This window comes from Adelges cooleyi, unplaced genomic scaffold (genome assembly GCF_023614345.1).
Source record: "Adelges cooleyi isolate 19-005CV unplaced genomic scaffold, UGA_ACOO_1.1 ACOO_flye_CR_arks_rails_tigmint_CR_PRNA_593, whole genome shotgun sequence".
NCBI lineage: Eukaryota > Metazoa > Arthropoda > Insecta > Hemiptera > Adelgidae > Adelges > Adelges cooleyi.
The window spans coordinates 152,142-169,934 of record NW_026096289.1 but is presented as its reverse complement, the minus strand read 5'-3'; positions in this window follow the sequence as shown (position 1 = coordinate 169,934).

Genomic DNA, 17,793 nt, shown 5'->3' with positions numbered 1-17,793 from the left:
TTTGGACGTCCAATTCAATGCGTGGTAAGATCAATCGTTTGCTGAAAATATATTCTAATTATAGATATAAAGTGAAAATGGACAACGACAAAATAATATCATTGGAAAAAGTTGAACTTGAAATGGATCTCAAGAAGTTTGAAAAAAATGACAAAGATGGAACTGACGCTACTAAAACCATAATACATACTGAAATTGTCGAAAAAAATATTCAGGATAATATGGAGAGTGCTGAAAGTGCTAAGGCTACTGAAACCATAATAAATACAAAAAATATCGAAAACAATGTTCAGGATACTATTGACTGTGCTAAAAGAATGAAAGCTACTGAAACCACAGTGAATAAGGAAGAAATAGAAAAAAAGATTTTGGATACTATTAAATGTGCTGAAAATTTTGTCAAATATTTAGAAACAATTATAAGTTGTGTACATTTTCGGGTTATTAAAAATTTTATTTATCAGTCATTTCCTCAATATTTAGTATAAATTTTCATGGTTAGATTTAATATCTAAACATATGATTTGTTAAATTTATTTTTAAAAAATATTGTTCTTTAACTTCGTTAATTAACTTGTTTTAATTCAGAAGTAAAAACCATTTATTTCTTTAAACGTTTACCGAGAGGTAGCATCTCCATTCATATTCCTCAATTCTAAATCCAAATAATCTCAAATCTAAAATTATTTTACTAAAAAAAAAAACTATGAGGAAACATAGATATTTAATTGTTTATGATAAATTTGGATGCTACATCTTGTAAATGGTTTATTTTTATTAATTGTTGGTTTTAGAACTTTAATTATGTTTCTCTCCTCTAATTATTATTTTTATTGTAATAAACTTTATAAATGTCTTCAGGCGCAGAATAATTTCAACTTCATTCGTTACGTTGATATTTGTTATAGCAATACAAAATGGGTATTGGCTTTAGCACTATAAAATATTTCACGTTATATATTGTATATTGTATTATTTGATACAATTTTAATATCTCCTTCTTATGTTTAATGCACTAAAATCATAATTTTTACAGACATTATAGATAATATTATTCATTTTTATGTTTTATGTATTTAAATCGTAATATTTATACATATGTATGTTATATTTATATTCATCAATATTAATTTGAATCATATTTGTTTGTGTTATTTTATGTATCACTATTCATTATAAAAGAATAACATATCTTACTTCTGTATTACATTCGATTTATTAAATTCAATACGTTAAGTTTTTCTCTGGTTAAAAAAATTGCAAAAAAAAAGTCCGTCCACGGTGCATGGTTTGAGATAATTATGATTTTTATGATTTAAAATATTATTTAATTTAAACTATTAAACTTTTGACTATATTCATATTATTTTGTGTTATCTTAATAATGATTATGTTTAATAAAAGGCTAAAATATTTTTGATCTGTATTTCTTTCGATTTACAAAAGTATAATTTTAGCTTCGATGCATGGCGGTAAAAGTATTGGTTTTACTATGATGTGTGTTTTTTTTTATCTGTATACACTGCAACTTTTTTAATACTGGACCAATTCCTTGGAATAGGAACTCTATAAATCACAAATTTCATCTAGTTGGTACTTTAGGTGGAGAAAAGTTGAAAAAGATTTCTCCTTCGCAGTCGAAATTTGAAAAAACAAAAAAAAAAACCGTACGAGTTTTTAAGTTAAAACTTTTACTGGCTATAATTTCGGGAAAAAAAGTTGGATCGAGTTAAAATTTATAAGGAATATTTATTTGGTATGGCCGCTCACGTCAGTTGTATCAAATTTAAGTTAAGCCCATTTCCTAACTACAAACACGGTGTACCAGATGTGAGAAACAAACAGACGCTAAAAACTGTCTGTTGGTAACGTCGATCCGTGTTATGTTAGGTTAGGAGTTAGCCCCCAATAGTCGGTATCATAATATTGTGTTAATGCATGATATCACAGACGACTAAATCGTTGAAAGTGATTTAGAGGACTTGTACAGTAGAGTATAGGTATACAGGTATTAAATAAAAGTAATAAAATTGAATAAAATAATTTTGAAATAAATTAAGGTCTGAAAATTGTACTAAAATTGGGTCTAATAAGCTAGGCTTACTATTTAGATATAGGACAAAAATAAAGATAAAAAGAATTCTTTAAACTTCTAAAAACTTTAAGAAACTGTTTATAGTACATCGTAAACATACAGTACAGTTAAGCAATATTATAATAATAAAACTAACTAACACAGCAATAATTGACTTTAAAGTACTGACAATAATACATAAGAAGAACTTGTATACTATTATACAAATTAGTGAACTGTCGTAAACGGATAAAATATAATACGTAGTGATGACAAAATAGTTAATACAAAGGAAACTGCGTATCGGGAAATAGATAACCTAGATAAAAATATCAAATATATAAAAATGACGTCAGAAAATAAAGAATGACAACATGCAAAAATATACTAATTTAATAAACATATAATATAAAACAATAAAATGAACAACAAATAAATATGTAATTAATAATAATAATGGTCGATAACAAGTCTTAGAAAAATATAGCGTGTATAGGATAAATATATAAAATGTATTTTTTTTGTAAAATATACTATTTTGATTCATATTGCTGTAATTATTGGTCTCAGCATTAATTGTATTATATTATTTTTCATACTAATTTAGAACCTTTTGAAAATAATATGATGTTTTATCATTATTATTACTTTTCTAAATAATTCATCTTGAAAACCCAGTTTAGGTCGTGCTATTTATTGAAATAAGAATTATTCATAGGTACCTACATATATTTTGATGTGTTATTTTGTATTCTTGTTCAAATAGTGACTTGTTAAGTACACACCAATATCCTACTAATATATATATATATAAATATATATACACACACACACCAAAAACAAAACAGTATCTTTTAAATCGACCTAGTTAAATTATTTTGCCTTTACAAAGTTATAAGAATAACAATATTAAAAACAAATTTTCTATCCATACCGAGACGCAAAAATATGTGTCTTCGGCCCATACCTATACATCATTAATATTCACATTATTTTTGTGTAATCTTAATAATGATTTTGTTTAATAGAAGGATAAAATATTTTTCAGCTGTAATTTTTTTTGATTTACAAAAGTTATCGTACACTAATAAATATTTAACATATAATTAAAATATAAATCCAAATATACATTTAAGTTATAATTAATAGTAGCAGTACTAGTACGTACTGTTAACACAGAATGAGAATAATAAAGTATTGTCAAGCTTCCTACAAATTACTGAATTTCAGGTCTCAAAAAAACATCACTTTAATAAACAATCTCTTCTGTAGTATACAGAAATTGTACAATAAATTAACTATGCAATTTATTTTTTTTTTTTTAAATAACCCCAAAAATGGCTGACTTGTAGAGTTTAGACCCTTTAAATCCTTTAAAATTAGCCATATTTTAAATATTAAACCCAGTAAGTAAAAACCTGTTCGAATGTTATACTATCTTCGTAGAATGAGAATAGTAAAGTACTTCTAAGATACCGATAAAATAAGGACGCAAATTTCCAGTTTTCAACCAACATACACAATTGTTCTGTACTAATATTTATTACCCTAATTTTCGCCGTATTGTCAAAATAATAATAATGGTTTTTGGTGAAGTTACGTTTGCTTTTTCGAGGGACAACCACTCATATCCACTTTTAACATTATTATCACTTTTAAAAGTGGATCTTCTAACATTCCTTTGTAATTTTTTTCAGTGCCTAAACGTTGACATAATTTATTCATTAATTATTCAATAATTTAACAAGGTATGCAATCTATTATTTCTTTTTCTTAATGTTTTCCAAAACACTTTAACAACGATTGGCTAAAGGTATGTTCTATAGACCCTTCAAACCCTTTGAAATATACCTATTCTACTCTAATCCACCTTTACAGGCTTTTGAGAGGTTTTAAGATTTATTTTTCATAAACTCGCCTAGTAAAACATGTTTAAATGTTTTCTTACCCCTTAACACATAATAATAATCGTAAAGTTCTGCCAATTTATCTATAAGGTCGTTTATTATAAGTTTTACCAAGAACATCCGAAAATTAAACTCATATCCATATTTTACATTTTTTTTTCAGCGGTTTAAATATCGACACTATGAAAGTGGGATCTAATATCAAAAATACACATATCTCAAATCATAATTTTTATACAATAATAATAATATACATGTCTTAAATGATAATCGAATCTATAATATATTACAAAAGTTATCGTACAAGAAATCAACTTTGCAACTTATGGGATTTAGTATTTTTTAAATAATTTTCCAAAATAGCATTGCAACGGTTGTCTGTTAAAACAGCGCAGATGCAAATAAAATAATATCTTGTAGAGTTAAGATCTTTTTATCTATAAAATTGCATTATTAAAATGTATTACTACACTTAAATCAGTAATTGGTAAGATTGTTATAACTTGTCAAGGCAACTTATTTATTATTAAATAAATATTTTGCTGAAAATTGTTAAGATATGTGTATGGAGGAGAAGTTGTGTTTTTCAATTTTTAATCACAATAGAGTAATTGATGAAGTGCAGCTCAAAGAATATGGTTAAACCCAAAACTCAAAAGTCGCTAAACCTATATTTGATCTAATTTTATTTTATTTTATTGTAAGAATATAATTTTTAATAGCGTAGGAAAAAGGGGATTATAACGGCTGATGGATGTGTCCTAAGCTACTCTAATTTATTTTAATTATACTATTACTCTAATATACATAATTATAAGTTGTTTTCCACGTACCTTGTTTCTGGTCCAGCGACGATCTTGGAGTAGCAATCCCTCGTAGATTAAGTTAATTTATTACTCAACTTTTTATATACTAGGAATCCTGCTTTCCTTATGGACACTATAATAACTCAGCTATCGCAAGTAATCCAACAGCATTGAGCACGCTCAGCGTAGTCGTAGCTTTCCAAGGTGGTGTATCTAGATAGCTCTTACTAGACTGTTTGAAATAGAAAATAAGAAAGATTAATTTATAGAAAAAAAAATCATTAATAACAATTTCGTTTGAGTTGATGACATGAAACATGGACACTGAGTTGAGTTTAGCGAGAAAATAATCAGTAATTATAAGTGCTTGCCCCAGAAACTGAGTCGCAAGTGAAGTATGGCTAAAGACTGAACAAAAGAAATGTTAGTCGGACCGAACGGGATCCCACTGATCAAGTGGCCATAGAGGGGTAACGCTCGACCGACGACTGACTACGATGGTCTTGTTACAATCGGTATTAAAAATAAGAACTGGACGCTTTCGTGCAGTGTTTGTTGGTGAGCTAGGGTAACACTAGTGTACGTCACTTTCTGTCTCTCTGATTTGTCAACTCAGCATATATGTGTTTTGTTCTATTTTACATTGTTTGCGTGTAATATGTTATAGTCGGGTGCGAGTATTATTGTGTGCATACAATCTTATTAACTATTAATAAAAAGTATTTTTAATAATATGCTGAGGATTGCTGAAAATCGTGAAAACATTGTTGACAATTATTGGTAATTTTTTATAAAAAAAAATGTTGATTACATAAATTTGTTTACACGTGTTTTAAGTATATGTTAGTAGTACGTCATGCTTAAGTCTGAAAATAAATAATTAAAGAACATCTGCTGTGGCCTTATTATAATAACAAGTTCATAATCAATTTTTTAAACACCTTATGTATTATAAAAAAAAAAGTACGTATTCGATACGGTTATACTATAAAATGTAAACATTAATACAAGAATTTCAAAACTTAAAGCCCGATTTGTGAAATCGTTGTGTATTGAAATACTTAACAACGATATAAAACAAAATTGTTGAGATAATTTAGCAGATCGACAAAACTATAAAATATAATAGTACTTTAAAATAATTTATGAAAATAATTTAAAAATATTTAGTTTTGTTATTATAAGACTGTCGATTAAAATACAAATCATTGAACACACTAAAATAATAATTTTGAAACAAAATCCAAATTTTAATTACGTTTAGTTCTTTAAGTCAAGGGACTAATAATATTTAAATATGAAATTACATCATTTTTTAAAAATTACATTAAATAAAAATTTCCAAATAATTAAAAAAGGTCCCAAGTGATTAAATGATTATCAGCTAATAATCTAAATCGGGTTTATTGATACATATACGATTATTGCTGTAACATTTAAACGTACACACAGATTAATATATAGCATCTAATATCAGCGCTTTTATCAACAACACAAACAACAAATAAGGTTCTAAAACTGGTTTATTGTAATCAAGACCATAGTGTAGCCAGCCAAATGATACAAAATTACTTAAACGTGATCAACTTGTTGTCAATTCTATTTACTGAAGCAATGTAAACTAATGAAAAATCTTTAAAATCTAACACATTAAACAGTGTTATATTTTACAAAAAACGTTTATAGTTTTACTTTTGGTCGAAACCCAGTTTACATTAAAATAACTTTTATATAGATATAGGTAGAAAAACGACGTAACTGTAGTTGTAATAGTTAATTGTGCATTCATGAATTATTACCATTTTAGTGAGAGAAAAATTTAGTTTAATGAAAAATGTTTAATTAAAGATTTTTATATTTTTTGTACTTATTTTTTTGTGACACAACAGATGTAGTCTATCGGTTTAGACCCGCATTGCTAAGTCTAAAGAATAACCTCATCAAATGTTTAAGTCATTAGGTATCCAGTTATGGGAATTGAATGAGGTTTGTTTTTTGACAATTTATACCAAAAAGTCCAAAAAAATTTCGACTACTTAGGGTGGTCCGATTTTAATTCCGCGAAGAGATATGAGTTCTTTGGCTACTAGAATATGTCAGAAACGGATTTTTAATTTTTTACGTAAAAACATTGTTTTTAATAATAACGACTTGTTAAATTGTATTTATTTAATTAAAAGAAACTGCATTTTTAAAATGAAAATTGAAAATCAATCCCCTTAGTTTAACGTTTAAAAGAAAATGGAATTATTATATGTTGCTATGAAGTGCGAACACTCAAAATCTTCAAATAAAAAAACATACCTAACATGGTGTACGAATATTATTTACCGAAAACAAGTGGTTTTTTAAAACGTATTCGGTATGGTTGTATTATTTATGTTATGCTTCGAAACTATGTTTATTACGGTTTTATAAGAGTAATATTTTTTTCAACATAAAAGATCAACTCGAGAAAAATGTGTTTAGTTTATAAACAAATTAAAAATGTTTATCATTTGGTACTTTTTGTAAATATTATGTTATGAATCATAAAAACATATTATTATTAGGTTTTTAGCTTTGATGCAGAACGTAAAAGATAGGTGTTCATTTTACAATGATCTACTTTTTTTTATTTATTTGTTTTGTATCTGTATCCACGATAACTACCAAATTAGAATTTCGATGTAGTATTGTATATCAATTTAAAATAAAATAAATATTAGAAGGAATTTCACAGCCAACTCCAACACTATATTATGGTATTTGTTTTTAATTAAGTAAATTGTAATAAAACATGTTTGAGACATTTGGGAAAACCACTCACACACACATTAGATGTCTATGCTTTGAATGCCTAAAACAACATTTTCTATGGAGTAAAGATATAGTATCTAATCAAAATCAATTATATGTTTATATTTGTCATAACACATAAATTTAAACTATTGACACGGCTTACCGCATTTCCATAGACATTTTATAACAAAGTATTGATAGTAAGAGAAGGAATCAGAAGCAAAAACAAATAGCTGGATTTGATTAGATAATTAAATAATACATTTTTTTATCCGCTGAATACTATTTTTACTGTTAGATAGTTTTGTAATGGACATATAATATAATTGATAGTTAACAAAATATGATATTTGGAATACATTGTTATTTGAATATTATAATGGTTCAAAGACAATAATGATTAACAAAGAAATACATTTTTAAATTTATACAAATTAGTAAGCAATTTTTTTTTCCGAATGTGACAGGGATCTTGGATATTGCAGCTTATTTGGTAAAAAACAGTTGTCGTTAGCGGGCATCAGTAAATCTGTCGCCTGCCTCTCCTGTAAATTTGAATAAGAACCGAAATACTTATTTTGTCTAATTTATTGTTATATTAAGTATCAAAGACTTCCTATGAAATATCGGGTGACCTAAAATATTGAATGATAAATGACATATTTTAATTTTGTTCCAAAAGCGATAATTTTATTTTAGCCACAAGTAATATTTTTAAAATAACATTATTTCTAGATAAACAGATTTATATATTATGCTCACTAACATGGAAAACTTATTTTTATTTTCAACAATGTAAGGCATTTGTAGCATTTTATACACATTTTAAGTTTTATTGGAAATCATTTTAAAACTTTTAGTATATTAGTAAGCACAAAAGCTCGTATTAACTTTCAGCTTACAGTCATTTGTAAAACGAAAAATAAAAATCTATATTTAATATTATTATTGACCATATATAAATTATAGCAAAGTATCAAAGACTTACTAGGAGGAGGTTTTGGTGCAGCTGAAATATTGAATGATAAATTACATATTTTAATTTAGATCCAAAAATTAATAATTTTATTTTAGCCACCAGTAATATTTTTAAATTAACATTATATCTAGATAAGCAGATTTATATATTCTGCTGATCAACATGGAAAACTTATTTTTATTTTCAACAATGTAATGCATTTGTAGCATTTTATACACATTTTAAGCTCTATTGGGAATCATTTTAAAACTTCTAGTATATTGGTAAAGCACAAAACCTCATATTAACTTTCAGCTTACAGTCATTTGAAAAGCGAAAAATAAAAATCTATATTTATTTTCACTTATTAAACATATATAAATTATAGCAAAGTATCAAAGACTTACTAGGTATTGGAGGAACTCTCGGAGCTTCTGAAATATCGAAAATAAAATGAAATATATTTTTCTATCCTGATGCATCATGTATAAATTTCATATTTTAAGTTTGATCCAAAAGCTTTTATTTTTATCTTAGCCACAAGTAATATTTTAAAAATAACATTGCTAAAAAACATATAATTTTATTTATGACTACAGTCATTTTTATCAGCGGAAACACAAAAAAAAGTGTTGTATTAATTTATTTATTAACAGTACCTAACAAACATTCCTAAATTTGTCATTTTCAGCTTCCTATTTAGGTAATTTATGTTAGAAATTGCCTACTTAAATATTGTTTTAAAGGTAGGTTAAGTCATTTGAAACTACTATTACACTTTATCGAAAAACAAAAAAAAAAAATTGATATCAGATTAATAAATAAAAATAGAGCAATTTAATTTTAAACTTACCTCCATCAACACCTAAAACATGAAAAATAGATTTGTATAACTTTTTATTTTACATTTGTATGGTTATTATTTTTTTATGTACCTGTATACGTTGACATTATAATGAAAAATATGGATATTACAATCATAATAATCTTTTTAAAATTCATATTTTCTTAGAAATTATACTCTAATAGTATCTTAAAATGTATGAATTTTGAAATGCAAAATTAAATATGAACTTTTGGATTTTAAGCTAAAGTCAAACTCCAGAGATGTCCAATATAATACTAGAGAAACAGTACATTTTCTTACATTATATACAGAGATACGTGCTACACAAAATTGTTTGTCTCATTTGTTAAGTGGAGGGAGTGTACATTGTTCATTGTTAATGTATTATTGTTGTGTATGCGGTATGTGTTCATTGTTTGCGAAAATATTTGGCCAAAAAAGTGTATTTTGTGTATTAATGTTGCAAATAAAAAACGTGTAAAAAAACCACAAAAATTATTGTTTTTGGTTCTATAACCTAGTTTAATATAGCTAAACTATACCTTTTTTTAAGCAACTTATTTATTTAAGTGTCCCATCAAATGAATAACATATTATGAATCATGTTAAGTTTTTCAAGTACTAATGGTGTAAAATGTATAGTTTACTCTGTTACCGTTAGATTCAAAACATACAATTAAATCATTATTCTAAGGACTAGGAATGATTAACAAAGACTAGTTAATGTCTAAAATGTAATTTATTTTAGTTTGATATCGTTCGACGAAAAAATATACGATTCAATCAGTATTTTAAAGGGCTATGAATGATTATTAAAGACTAGTCAATGGCCGAAATAAATAAATTTATTGATATTGCCGTGTTACTATTTTTTAAAATTTTGTATACAGCGTGCAATAATGCTATGAAAAAAAATTACAACAGTTCTAGATTTTCCATAATAAGCGCAGTGTTAAGTCCCACTCTGAATGTACCTTCAGTCTTATTTTTAAAACCTTTTTCTATAGCCCAACTAATTAAACTATTATTAAAAAAAGTTATAGCTTATCGTAATTTTAAGTTTAAAAAAAAAGAGTTGAATCGAGTTGAAATTTATAAAGATTATTTATTTGACATGCCCTCCACACGTCAGTAGTCTCAAATTAAAAATTTACCCATCCCTCTAGAGTGGTGCGATTTTTAAAATTTTTTAAATTTTTAGCTTTGATTGTAGGACCTTTAAGTTGAAAATTTGTTAGTTGTTAGAACTCATATGTATAAGTAAAACTCAATATGCAAGTTAAATAATAATATGAATGATACGATACAAGGCCTTGCTTTCAGGGCAGATACAAGGGGGGATATTGTACTAATAGCCTATCACTTACTTAAGGTGATCTATTATATAAATGATTGGATCCGGTTCTAACTTTTAACTGAAAGTGAAAAAATATAATTTATTTATTTTTTGGATATGGTTCATAAGATTAGATCCACAATTTGTATATGGTGATATTTTTAACGTTTTTTCTCTTTATAAGTATAATTATACCTACTATTTTTAAAGGTTTAACAATTTAAGCTAATACACATTTTAGAGTAATCGTTTTTATTTTTTTTTGTGTTACTTTTTTACAGTAAAATACACAAACATTCGGTAAAGTACTTACTTTTAATATACGATTCATAAAGGTGTTGACTCTACCCTTAACACGCTGCATTAGACAAAATTATTTAATATTATATTTTATGATGTAGTCAAAAATACAAAGCAACAAATTCTAAATTATCACAGTTCCAATTACATTCGCTGTGGCGGTTTATATCAAGTGTTTGACTACCATGTAGACAATTGATTAAGTTTTGCATAAAGCTATACAAATTTAGGAATGAAACACCATTACTATGGTACATAATAACATATATAATATAATTTGTTACAAATATATATTAAATTATAAATGTAACAAAAATAATTTAATTGTATTAACTATTTTGTTGAAGTTTAAAAGGGTTCTTTTTATCTTTATTTTTGTCCTATATCTAAGTTAAGCATTCTCCATTTGTATAGTACAGCAAATCAGATAACTTGGTATCGCTTTTATAAAATGTGTAATAGCAACATAATATTTGTTGAACATCTGTAGATTGGCATCGAAACGAATTTATTATAGTTCCATTATTCCAAAAGTACCTTCTGGGAAAAGGGAGATCAACAAATAGTTTCCTACGCTTTTAGAGAGTGAATATTCCAAAACTTTAGAAATAGTTTGACCATTTTCCAAAAATTTACAACACGGCGTAGTTTCAAGTAGAAAAATATATACATTTTTTAAGAGTTTTTCTTGATTTTAAAGGGACTTCCCTTGAATTTTTGCAATTAAGTACCATTTAGCTAACATATCTGAGCTGATAGACTTATACATAACACAAATACATGCAGCCCCACATTGTATAAACATTTACTTCGCACACTAATATAGTAATAGGTATTAATTATTTATTTTTTGTTCAACAAAAATCAAAATCGGGACCTCTTAGTTGTTAATGGTAGTTTTAAAATGTTTGTTTAGCTTTTTCGATAATTTAAAGAAGTATTTGTAAGAAAAACAATATAAAACTTTTCTAAAAACAATTTACAATACGTATTCCAAATGAGCCAACTAATACCATTTCCTCATGAGAAAAATGTGAGCCATTTTTGTAAGTAGGAAAACAAGTTATTATGTAATTTTACTACTTAAAAGAGTTATAAATATGTTTACAGCGAAAATCATTTTGTTTTTAAGAAATTAAAAACTATTTGTATATATTGTAATCTGTCATACCTATAAATCGGGTCAAGTATTAAAAACGTACTTATGTACTAAATGTTTTCATAAATATTACTTGATTACGCGGTACATAGTACGGTTAAATTTTAAAACAACTGTTTTCGATCGAATATACACATGTGTAGAGGCCCTACAATTATTTTGAGGTGGATTTTATTAGGTTACTTTCTTAAAAACAAAATGATTTTCGCTGTAAACATATTTATAACTCTTTTAAGTAGTAAAATTACATAATAACTTGTTTTCCTACTTACAAAAATGGCTCACATTTTTCTCATGAGGAAATGGTATTAGTTGGCTCATTTGGAATACGTATTGTAAATTGTTTTTAGAAAAGTTTTATATTGTTTTTCTTACAAATACTTCTTTAAATTATCGAAAAAGCTAAACAAACATTTTAAAACTACCATTAACAACTAAGAGGTCCCGATTTTGATTTTTGTTGAACAAAAAATAAATAATTAATACCTATTACTATATTAGTGTGCGAAGTAAATGTTTATACAATGTGGGGCTGCATGTATTTGTGTTATGTATAAGTCTATCAGCTCAGATATGTTAGCTAAATGGTACTTAATTGCAAAAATTCAAGGGAAGTCCCTTTAAAATCAAGAAAAACTCTTAAAAAATGTATATATTTTTCTACTTGAAACTACGCCGTGTTGTAAATTTTTGGAAAATGGTCAAACTATTTCTAAAGTTTTGGAATATTCACTCTCTAAAAGCGTAGGAAACTATTTGTTGATCTCCCTTTTCCCAGAAGGTACTTTTGGAATAATGGAACTATAATAAATTCGTTTCGATGCCAATCTACAGATGTTCAACAAATATTATGTTGCTATTACACATTTTATAAAAGCGATACCAAGTTATCTGATTTGCTGTACTATACAAATGGAGAATGCTTAACTTAGATATAGGACAAAAATAAAGATAAAAAGAACCCTTTTAAACTTCAACAAAATAGTTAATACAATTAAATTATTTTTGTTACATTTATAATTTAATATATATTTGTAACAAATTATATTATATATGTTATTATGTACCATAGTAATGGTGTTTCATTCCTAAATTTGTATAGCTTTATGCAAAACTTAATCAATAGCCAATATTACCATACCTACAGTAACCCAATAAAATCCACCTCAAAATAATTGTGGGGCCTCTACACATGTGTATATTCGATCGAAAACAGTTGTCACATAAGGAATTAATAATTAAAAACACTCTATATTTATTACGCCATTTTATAAACTATGCATTGATTATAATGAGTAAATGATGAAAATAAATATAAGAAATAATGATGGTTTAATTTGAACTCTAAGTGCCAGGCTAAACTTTAGTAATAGAGTATTTGATTAATTATGTTTACAATTGTATACGACACTAAAAGTGTCAAAAAGGCTCGTGAGGAATTGAAATTTAATAAACAAATTCATGTTATGCGTATGGATGAAACTCGTTTGGGGTGAAATTAGGTTGGAAATTCTGGGAGACAGAGATGCCTCTCATAGATATAAAGTTATAGCACATAAGAAGGAAAATATATTAGACGTGTATTTTTCAAATAACATGTTTTCATGTAAAACTAAAAAAATATCATTGTGACCTAAATACGAATTTATCGGTTTGAAAAAAACAAAAAGCAACAAATATTATGTTGTTATTACACATTTTATAAAAGCGATACCAAGTTATCTGATTTGCTGTACTATACAAATGGAGAATGCTTAACGCTAAAAATATTTCGGTTTGAAAAACAACAGAAATTATAATTTTGCAAACATATTTTATAAAACCATACCATACTGTCTGAATTGAATATACGTGTACCTAGAAAAGTAGAGCTTTTGATTTTTAACGGGTAATAATCGAAACCAACGGGTATCCGAAATAATGGGATACTCTTTGATTCGAATAAGTAACATCTGTTAATGAGTACCGTAAAATGGGGTAACTTTGTTTTTTCAAACATGGTTGATAACACGTTATCATATCTTTGTAACCATTACTGTGGTAGTGTTGGTTGTTGGTTGTTTGTGTAAACAACATACCGTTCCTACTATCGGGTTGTTAAAACAAATTGTTATCATATTATCTACCGCCAAAACGCATTAACAAAAAGTGATATGTATTACTTTTTTTTAATGCGTTAATATGATGTCTACAATCGCGCAGGTTAGGTTACAATAGTATTTCGCACACTTAGATCAACGCAGTATAACTCAAAAAGTAACATTTGAAAAGAGTATGAAAAAACAAAACAAAGCGGGAAAATTACTTTGCCCTAATTAGATCCACCTTATACTAAACATACTAGTTTAAGCAAATTATTGACAGTGATTTTATATGTATCTACAGATACGCTTCGAAGTGTTTATCTGAAAGCGATTTTGTCTATAGATATTACATATATAAGCACACTAATAGTTTTAATTTAGATTTTAAATGTAGTCTACTAACATTTTTAATTTTGAATAAAACTTGTGTTAAAAGTGTTTTGAAATATAAACAAAAGACAAACAGCTGTTATCGTTGTACATTTTTTAGATTTTTACGTAAAGACAAGGATGGGTTTTACAAATACAATTTTTATAGTTTTACTATTTTTTTTTTTACGAAAAACATGTGTTTTTTTCGTTTTACCTCGATGTATTATTTGTGTTTTTGAACGTTTGAATTTGCGTGCATTATAGTACCATATTGCCCCGACCCCACTGTACTGGTTTTTTTTTTCTTTAAACGGTAAAGAAATCAGGTCGGCTATTTGTTTTGTGCTGCTGTCTGAAAGCAAGATGTACAAAACTTTGTATTGTGATTTGTAAAATTACGTGACTACTGAGCATAAATTAAGGTCTGAAAATTGTACTAAAATTGGGTCTAATAAGCTAGGCTTACTATTTAGATATAGGACGAAAATAAAGATAAAAAGAACCCTTTTAAACTTCTAAAAACTTTAAGAAACTGTTTATAGTAAATCGTAAACATACAGTACGGTTAAGCAATATTATAATAATAAAACTAACTAACACAGCAATAACTGACTTTAAAGTACTGACAATAATACATAAGAAGAACTTGTATACTATTATACAAATTAGTGAACTGTCGTAAACGGATAAACAATAATACGTAGTGATGACAAAATAGTTAATACAAAGGAAACTGCGTATCGGGAAATAGATAACCTAAATACAAATATCAAATATATACAAATGACGTCAGAAAATAAAGAATGACAATATACAAAAATATACTAATTTAGTAAACATATAATATACAACAATAAAATGAACAACAAATAAATATGTAATTAATAATAATAATGGTCGATAACAAGTCTTAGAAAAATATATCGTGTATAGGATAAATATATAAAATGTATTTTTTTTGTAAAATATATTATTTTTGTTCATATTGCTGTAATTATTTGTCTCGGCATTAATTTTATTATTTTATTTTTCGTATGAATTTAGAACCGTTTGAAAATATTATGATGTTTTATCATTATTATTACTTTTCTAAATAATTCATCTTGAAAACCCGGTTTAGGTCGTGCTATTTATTGAAATAAGAATTATACATAGGTACCTACATATATTTTGATGTGTTATTTTGTATACTTTTTCAAATAGTGACTTGTTAAGTACACACCAATATCCTACTAATATATATATAAATATATATATACACACACACAAAAAACAAAACAGTATCTTTTAAATCGACCTAGTTAAATTATTTTGCCTTTACAAAGTTATAAGAATAACAATATTAAAAACAAATTTTCTATCCATACCGAGACGCAAAAATATGTGTCTTCGGCCCATATCTATACATCATCAATATTCACATTATTTTTGTGTCATCTTAATAATGATTATGTTTAATAGAAGGATAAAATATTTTTCATCTGTAATTTTTTTTTGATTTTCAAAAGTTATCGTACACTAATAAAAATTTAACATATAATTAAAATATAAATCCTAATATACATTTAAGTTATAATGAATAGTAGCAGTACTAGTACGTACTATTAACACAGAATAAGAATAATAAAGTATTGTCAAGCTTCCAACAAAGTTCTGAATTTCAGGTTTCAAAAAAACATCAATTTAATAAACAATCTCTTCTGTAGTATACAGAAATTGTACAATAAATTAACTATGCAATTTATTTTTTTTTTCTAAATAATTTTTAAAAATAACCCCAAAACTTGTAGAGTTTAGACCCTTTAAATCCTTTAAAATTAGCCATATTTTAAATATTAAACGCAGTAAGTAAAAACCTGTTCGAATATTATACTATCTTACATAGAATGAGAATAGTAAAGTACTTCTAAGATACCGATAAAATAAGTACGCAAATTTCCAGTTTTCAACCAACAATAGTTCTGTACTAATATTTATTACCCTAATTTTCGCCGTATTGTGAAAATAAGAATAATGGTTTTTGGTGAAGTTACGTTTGCTTTTTCCAGGGACAACCACTCATATCCACTTTTAACATTATTATCACTTTTAAAAGTGGATCTTCTAACGTTTCTTTGTAATTTTTTTCAGTGCCTAAACGTTGACATAATTTATACATAATTTATTTAATTATTTAACAAGGTATGCAATCTATCATTTCTTTTTCTTAATGTTTTCCAAAACACTTTAACAACGATTGGCTAAAGGTATGTGTTATAGACCCTTCAAACCCAAATTAAACTCATATCCATATTGGCTACTCTAATTTATTTTAATTATACTATTACTCTAAAGTAGTAGTAATAAGGGCATTCACAGCAATCTTTTAACCAATGGGCATTTACAGCAACCTTTTTACCAATGGGCATTCACAGCCCACTTATAACCAATGGGCATTCACAGCAACCTTTTTACCAATGGGCATTCACAGCAACCTTTTTACCAATGGGCATTCACAGCCCACTTATAACCAATGGGCATTCACAGCAACCTTTTTACCAATGGGCATTCACAGCCCACTTATAACCAATGGGCATTCACAGCCCACTTATGATCAAAGAGACATTCACCTCTATAGTCTAAAAAAAGTTGATTTGTATCCACCTGATAGTTCTTAAATACTAGTATAATTACTAAAATATATCGTGAGCATAGTCATGCAGTTGGGTTAGGCGTAGGGTTTTTTAAAGCAGGTAAATCTTAACTAATCTTTAATTTCAGGTAGTGGTGGTAAGTTTCTTAACTAAACAACACCTCATCCAACCGCTTGACTATGCTTACTTTTTGCATTTTTTTTTAAACACTTTTTTTGTTTTTAGTTTTAGTCATTATAATCTTTACTAAGAAGTAATACTAGAGGGAGGGGATAGGAGAGGATTATTTATAAATACCCCCACATTGTTTCAAAAGTTGTGAGTACTGTGCTTAAAGTGATATAGTGCAGACGTTTAAACTTGTGCTACTATTTTTTCTAATATTTAAAAAAATGAGTAATATCCTATCTAAGAATTCATTCTGTATTGACCCCAAACGTTCGATTACGATTGGATTCATTTTAGATAAAACATTATCAATTGTGATTTATTTAGACTATAAAAACTATCGAGATAAATTAGTTCTTTCTGAACAA